Genomic DNA, 8,758 nt, shown 5'->3' with positions numbered 1-8,758 from the left:
ATTATTTTAGTGACAGAAGAGCATAAATTACCCTTTTCATTTCTCTCTCCCATCAGTTTTCTCTGGGGGCAAAAAATAAAAATAAAAAAAAAGGTTTCATGAATTTTATCATTCAAGCTCCAATATTGCGTTTCACTTCTTTACCTACCAAAAATGAAAATGGGTGTGGGATGACAGATACTTAGCACTACATACCATGAAGATACGAGGTTTTTAGACAAAGTATTACAAGTTCTTATCAGTGCCACCATATGCTATAATTCCAAATGCACATAAAAGCTGTCAACACACAGACTACTGTTTTCCAATTAAAGAGAAACCTCACAGAGAAACCACACATACTTGTTTCCTCCAGGATGATGACCGTGTTTAAGGGTACGAGATTGCAATTTGTCTGCCAGAGAAAATAACAAACCAAATAGCAAAGCACAGAGAGGACTTGATTTGATCATGAGCTCAAGCCAATTTTCTGTATATAACTTCAGTATAAGAATTTGTGAAAGTGCTTCTGTCTCAATATACATGAATAGTTTGAGTAATAAGATACTAAACAAATATAAACATTCAAATTTGCAAATTTTCTGAGATATTTTGTATATGATTATGGATTTCCAGTAATAAATTTACCATCAGTCCAACGAAGAATCTTCCAACAGAAAAAAAATGAACTTGTTTCCTCAAAAAAACATATATCTCTAGGAGGAAATAAAATATATATATATAAATAAATTTAAAAAAAAAAAAAAGACTTTTGTATATATTATTAAAAGAACAAATTCTTTCTTTTGGGTAGGGGTGTGTATACTAACTGGTAAATTGTACCAGTACTTATAATCAGCAATGTTATTATTGTCATTTAGCTTTATGCCCAAGATTATTAGGAAGAGGTCATAACTACTATTATGCGTACAAAGATGAGTTAGCTAAAGAAAATCAGTTTGGTTGTGGAAACCGTATGGGAAAGTAGGTATCTACAGCATTCACAGAATAACAATAACATACCTTTTAGTCATTTAATTCAGTACTGCCATTACCACTACCAGCCTTACACTATCTTTGCAAATCCTGAGGCTTGCTGGGTTTGCTTTATCTGAAGTTATCGTAGCCTGACTGGGGCCTGCTTTCAGCTAGCTAAGCTTAACAAGCAATTTTTCAAATGACATGTTGGCTATAGCCTAATCCATTTTCTTTTTGTTTACTGTTGTATTTACTACAAACATAATTTTTACACAGAGAGACATAACAAGATGTTGTTATGTGTACAATGGAATATTTATGACTCTAGAGTAATGACACAACGTAGACAAACAGAGGAACAAAATGATAGCACAGGTCTGCAAAGTAAAGATACAAGACAGAGTAACAGACAACAGGATCCTAGAAATGAGGGTGCAGAATCATGCTGGCAACCCCAGGGTACACACAGCTCATCTCTCATCAGGCAAGGAAATGCAAACTTTGGAGGCAGGCAAAAACAGTAATAAGTGTAACAATAAAACCTCAAAACAAACAACAAATATCTCACATACATAAAACATATAATGTAAACTTGGATGTAATGTATAACTTGATCCTTACAGATTTGATATCTTTTCTAAGCTATCGTTTGCAAAGCAGGGAGTTGCAGTTGCTGTTTAAAGTGGACAGCAAGCTCCAGACCTTCATTTACTCTCAGATTTCACATGGTTGTTAGGTTAAACCTAAAGCCATTTGTACCACAGTCGACCCTAGAAGAGCAACAAATGATGTTGCCTGCAGCATGTTATCACTAGTCTAAGTGGTTTAATGGCAGTTTGCCTGCACCATCTCAATACCAGATTTACGACAGTAAGTTCATTTCAAGGTCTTCTGCTCTTAATTGCTCATTGATTAGTCACCACTTTTTACAAGGGAAACCTGAGATTTAAATTGGAATCAATGCTGACAAATGGTAAATGGTCCCAAACCCTTACCAGAGACTTAACTGGATAGATACACACTTTCAGTTTTAATTCTAAGTACTAAATGTTACCTCACCTGATTTGCTATTCTGCCTTACAGCTACACTTAGCTCTTTATTGTTTTTCCTGATGTTCGGTATTTCAGAACACTCTGGACTGCACCAATTTAAAACACTGTGTTCATTTGATTTTTTTTCTGTAGAAGATTTCTCTGCATAATTCAAAATTCACTTTCACCCTTTTGCTACCTGAGAACGGCCTTATCAATGTTTCATATGCACTTCTCAATACTGAAGAAAACAGTTATTTTCAATGTTCAGCATGTGCAATGGACCTCATCTGATCAGTAGATATAGGCTTCTGTCATGCATTTTCATATTACCTTCTAGTCTGTAAAATGTTAATATAAAATGCCCAGATTCCACTGTACTTAAAGCTGCAGGATAGCCAATTACAAGGAAAGAAGAGATTTTTAAGCTAGATTAGTCCATGCACATCAACTAAAGGCAAGTACATTTTTAGGCAGGTGTGCACTGAAGCAATTATATTCCAATTATGCATCCCGCAACAATTTTTCATGCTTAATTTAATGCATGACATAATCTATTAGAGAGGAATAGGGCCATGAGAATTTTTGTTCAGTTTTGCTATTATGCTGTAAGAAGTACTTCTGTAGTAGACATGATTTTAGGGCTTCTAGGAAAAGTGAAAGACAACTTTTAGAAAGGTCACTTAGGTGAATATCTGCTTACAGCTGAAAGTAAAATAATTCCAGTTAAAATCACATTCAGTTAGGTCAGAAACTGAAAACCTAACCTCTTCCTCATTATAATAAATAATACAGTATCTGGGTTTAAGTTAGATCTAGTAAGTAACTCCTTGGAAAGTAATGCCAAATAAAGCAAATAAAATTGATAACAAAACAGAGAGCAGTGCTTTCGCTTAGTAAACACAATGACTTTGAAAGGCCCTCCTCAGCTTAATAGTTCACTTATATTGATTATGCTGAGATTTTCTTTCTGGCCACTCTAATTCAAACAATAAGCATAACATTTTGGCTGTTGTACTTTACTGGTTTGAATTATTCAGGAAAGGGCAGACAAATTAAGTAACGAAACATATTCTCTTGCCTCTTCCCCTTGCCCTTTCATGCTTCCACTCAAGTTCTCATTTTCTTGTTTTTTAAATGCTTAAAGTCTGATTTCAGTATTTTGTCTACTTATTTTATATTTATTTTGAGTCTCTGCATTAATGAAGGTTTGAAGTTAATAAATTTGCTAACCCTGGTATCTGCAACAGCCACAGGAGTAAGACACATTCACTTGCAGCCAGTGGCATTATTCAACAACATATGCAGAACGTCTATCAAAATTCACTGTATATTATTACATTAAGCAGCTGAGATTTCTTTAATATGAGTTATTGAAATTTTCCATTCCCCGATTTTCTTCTGGAGAACAACTTTAGAGAATATTGAATCATTTTTTGGTTGATTTCTTCAGAAGTCAAGATAGTTAATGACAATCTTGTTCTGGGACTAAAATGTTGAGAATAACATAACAAACAAACAAACAAAAAATACATTAGGATCAAACAGAACACTTGGGACCTATAAATCAAATGTAATACTTTAATGAGTAATAGTGTTATTACTGAAACTTGATCATGAACTGTGTAGATATTCTAGTGTTGACAGTTTATGGGCTGGTTTGGCCTGGCTCTGTGACTAGTGGGGTGGAGGGGTCTGAAGAACTGCACCTCCGGAAAAGAGAAGTACAGGACCCCAAAATAATTAAAAACAGTGGCAACGATCTGAGGATAAACAAATTAATTTACTAAATATGGTATCGGAATGCAAGATCACAAACTATAATACAATATAATTAGAAATGAAGTTAATAAATCAAATATAATGAGAGAAAGACTGTCTAAAAAGCTGTAGGCATTACACTAGTGCTAAGGCGATGCGTGAAGTTAGGATGGAGCAGCAGGGAGGAGAGCTGAAAGAAAAAAGGGCCATCAGGTTATATCTCCTCTCTGAACAAAAAGTCTTCTGGGATGTGTGGTTCCTCTTCTCTTTCCAGACAGGTGCCTGAAACTGGAGCATTAACTCTTTAACTCACAGTGCACTACATGATGTTATGATGTGTAATACCAATAATAAAAAAAATTATAAAACCACGACAAGTAGGTAAAACAACCCACCTATAATGTAAATCCTAAGAAGGCAGCATGAATATGACCAGATATATATTTAAGTTTAGGCAGCTGGGTTCTACTCCATGCACGTTACATAGATTGCTCTGAAAGTAATGCCTCCTATTTATTCCAGTGGAAACTACAATGGATACAAAGAGCATAATATAATTGATAGAGCAAATTCTCAGCTACAAAATACTATTTTTCAATATCATCACACCATTAGTCAATTCATGCAGATGAGCTGTTCAATATACTCATCATTTTTTGGTATAACATCTGTGCTTGGAGATCCAGAACATGGCTCATCTTTCATGTTGCTGTCATCACTGCTGAAATGACCCATCCATCCACCACTTCACTGTGCTCACATCCACTGTTCGGTCTGCATAAACTCTCAGCAAGTCTAAATCTATGTCAGACGATGCATGGAGGAATTCAGTGACATACCATTGTTTCATATGCATTTCCATGTGAGATACCATTGAGTCAGACTGCTTCTCTGCTGCCATCTGTCACATAGCAACAAAATGCAATTGAATACTGGTGTGAAGATTTCGTATCTACTGCCATACCACTGTATCACCAACATCTGCCTCTGATGTTGTGGACCAACATAATAAAATTGGAGGTGTTATTTTCACAGCAGACTTTGTATGTATTCTAAATAATATTATTTTTTTGAAATAACAGTCTGCAGCCTACAAAGATAACTACTATTTTCTATTTAAGCAAATGCTTAGGATGCAGTATGGCAAGACTGTTTGCTTTTATGTTCTTTTTTTTGTTTTGTTTTTGTTTTTAAATACTTACTCACTGAACACTGATAATAAGAAGATATACATTATTTCCTGTTCAATGAATTCAGTTTTCAACTATGCTTCATTGCTGATAATGACAGTTCAGTAACCATGGAGATTTTTACTATTTTTATTTATTGAAAGGCAGTGGTTATTAAAGTTCTATCATCAGATGTTCAAAAAGAAAACACAAGTGTGGATAAAGAGACAAAAGAGTCATATAGCTAGAAGAATGAAAAGAAGAGTAAAATACATAAATTTACACATCCAATATACTTTTACATAAGAACAGTTTCTGAAATATTAAGTTATCCAGTCTGTCAGCAAGATAAAAAAACAAAATCTCTACATATTTTATTCATGCAAATTAGTGCTTTTCACAAAGACTTCTCTCAATTTCTGAAGATGGAAATCCATGAGCAAATTTGAACTCTGAAGTTGTGAAACGTGAATGTAAGGAAACACTAGATAGAGAAAAATGAGTAACAGGAAATTTAAATTCACCCCTCAAAAGCAGATATTAGGATTGCATAGTTAAGACAGTCAAAGCTGCAAGGGAAAAATGTAATGTTTAAGAGATAGTGAAGCCAAATTATGAAGCAAATAAATATAACATGCTAAAAAGATATAGCAAAAAAACACAGTGAAACAGGAGAGAAAACAGGAATGAAAGAAAGAATTATGAGATAACAAATCTGGACTACCTGTTTACACTCTGGTTTACATTACATACATTTATTTTAACAGAGCAGATCTTTCAGAAAGGATAAAGGAGAGTTGAAAAGAATAGCTGAGCAATTCAAATTTAAACATGAATCCACTGACAGACTTACTTTCTTAGCAAATACCACAGCAGGTAGAAAACCTGAGGTTTCCATGCTGAAAAGAAATGAATCTGTATAACTGTATACTCTTTAAAACTGTCATTTCTACTTCAATTTTTACATCATTGATACACTTGCCAAAAGGGACATGAAATATTACTAATGAATGCATTGTTCTGTTTCTCTTTTGGACTGCTGCTACATAAACAAGGCAACATTGTGAGCTTAAGCTTCTTCCCACTTAATTCAGGACCCAGTCAGGTCTTTAAAGCAAATCATACACCTGGCTGGGAAATCCAGACGTTCTCCTCTCCAAGGAGCATTCTGTTTGAAGTTTTAGATTCTCTCATCTGCAAAGTAGTTTACCTCCAGAATACATGGAGACCACAAAAGCTACCAGATGCTGAAGACACCAACCTCTGTGATGTCTCGGGGGACCTGGAAAACTGTGCTTCTCCGCATTGGCTTCCAAATCCCCTATGTCTCTCCCTCCCAAAAGCATAATTCTGTATAATGTTCTTGAGAGAAAGGGGGCAAACAACACAAAAATAAATAAATAAATAAATAAATAAATAAAAAGAAAATGTTGTGTGGCCTAATTCTCTTATTTATAGAAATGTTACCCATGATGCAGTGAAATCTTCGATTTTCTATGATTAGATGTGGTATCCCTTCTAATCTTTGGGGTACAGCTCTACCTGTGCAGTTTGGCTGTAAGTCAAGGTCACCTACGTCACCTGTCTGGCTTCAGGCTATAGACAAACCTCTTTTTTCCTGTAGTAAAACAGGTTTGTTTATTTATGAAGCATAGAAAGGTCGATATTAGGTGGTTAATTATTTAGAAATTCATCCAAATTAAAAACTTTTTTTTTTTTTTAAATGAAATTGAAAGAATCAAAAATAAGGTTAAAAGAGTAGTATTTAAAACTATGGAATGTCATAGAAAGTAATTTTGATAGACAAGATGGTCATCAACAATAATTTGTGTATTAAGCAGATTTCATGGCTTAAAAGCTAAAATGTTAGGTACATAGTAATAGCATAACTTTCAGTTTCCCTTTTGGAATCTCTGTATTCAATTATTGGTAATCAAAATAGTGATTAAACCACTTTCAAAACTAATTATTCTTTAATTATCAATTGGCTGTTCCAACTGTGTTAATTAAAGTAAGCAGCAAGCAGCTGTTTTTCCACTATCACTACCTGCTTCTTGAAACTGAAGCTCGTTACTTTTTTTTCTTGATGGAAATTAAAATGTGTTTTTCTGATTCCATTCAATAATTTTTTTATCCTGTAATCTAGAGAATTCAATTACAATTCAAATAGTTTTAAAGTCAAATGAAGGTGTACACAGATGCAGAAAAATGACACCACTGCAAAAGAAAAAGTATGTATATTTGCTACAGTTAATGAGCTAAGCATATTTGATTTCTAAGTAGTTTTCTGGAGAATTTGCATTTCTTTATGTGTCCCCAGATGTAGATGTTCTTTCATTTCTGTGATGCAATAGAAAAAATGCTCTTAAAATCTGTCAAAGCTGAGAAATTACATGGACAGTTTCAGAGTATTTATTAATGAACTAGCATAAATGATATTTAACATTTCACTGTTTCCACACTGCTAAAGAGAAAAAATAAAAAAAGAGACATCCCTTCAAAATAACCTTATCTGTCACCTAGCTTTATAAAGTAAGTTTTCATGCATTTTTCCTCAGGGAATTCACTGTGGTAATAGAATGAGGAAATAGAAAGGAAATTTTTTTGACCCTTGGAGACTTTGAGAAACTCCCCAAGGGAAAGGCATGATGTATTTTTAATAAACTTTGTGAAACTTTATGTGAGGAGCCGAAGTAATTTAAGTAATATTACACTGAAATAAATATAAGTGGTTCCAACTTCTATCGCTTCCTAAACAATAGATGAGATTTTTTCCAATCTTAAATGCATCTCCAGAGATTTAATTTCTTTTATATTAATGCTGCTCAAAGTACTTCAAAGAAAATGCATCTGATTTTTTCTCTAATTTCAGAAATTATCCTTGCTCTTTAAGACTAGTAGCTTTTTCCTAGTGTTGCAAACATCTCTCTGTCCAGATTTGCTGATTTATTTCATTTTATTTTTCGAGCTGAACGGGTAGGAGACACAGAAAGGAGATTGTTAAGGTAGACAAAATGCTTACACAGACAGAATAAATAGAGAAAGTCCAAAAGAATTCATCAGAAATTCTAGATGTGTCTATCACTTTCTGGATTCTGAAGAAAATATATGCGATCAGATGTCATGCTCTGTGAGTTCATTTAAAATACAACAGACATGATTTCTACTGTAGTGACATTTTTTTACTTAGAAATTCAGAGAATATGGGAAAAAAGCCCTGTTGCCCTAAAGTAACTTTTGCTAGTGATGTTAAAATGAATCTTAATGTATGCAGAATTTACTAATCAAAAAGAAAACCTCCATATCAGAAATTACTTAAGGAAAAATACATTATATAGTTAATATATTCATAGAATTGAATTTGCTTTTCCCTCTATCTTATGACCACAGATGTGGTCATACCCATACCATATTTCATCCCTAGCATATACACAAGTTTACTGAAAAACATTCAGCATTACCATTGCTATCTGTGTTAACAAAAACAGTACCTTTGACAAGGAGGCATTGTCTACTCTAAATTATGAATGCAGGACTATTTTGTGCATCTAAGCAAGCCTGAATTATTTCCTCTTCCACTCTTTCTCCCCATCACATTTCATTCCTCAGGCTCCCTTTGGATGCATCCATTCTGCCTTTGGAAACACATCAGCAAACACCTCTGGGTCAAATTCATTCCGTCCCTGTTCACTGCAGGGAAGTTAGATTAGATGACATTCAAAGGTCCCTTCAGTTCAAATGATTATATGATTCTAAGTGATACAACCTGGATTGTACGTATACCACTGAAATCTCCATACTATTATGTTGACTGTTGTATCTAAATGATAGAACCCAAT

This window comes from Coturnix japonica, chromosome 3 (genome assembly GCF_054131305.1).
Source record: "Coturnix japonica strain WE chromosome 3, WE-NBRP24, whole genome shotgun sequence".
Lineage (NCBI taxonomy): Eukaryota > Metazoa > Chordata > Aves > Galliformes > Phasianidae > Coturnix > Coturnix japonica.
Note: the sequence above shows the minus strand (reverse complement) of the source record.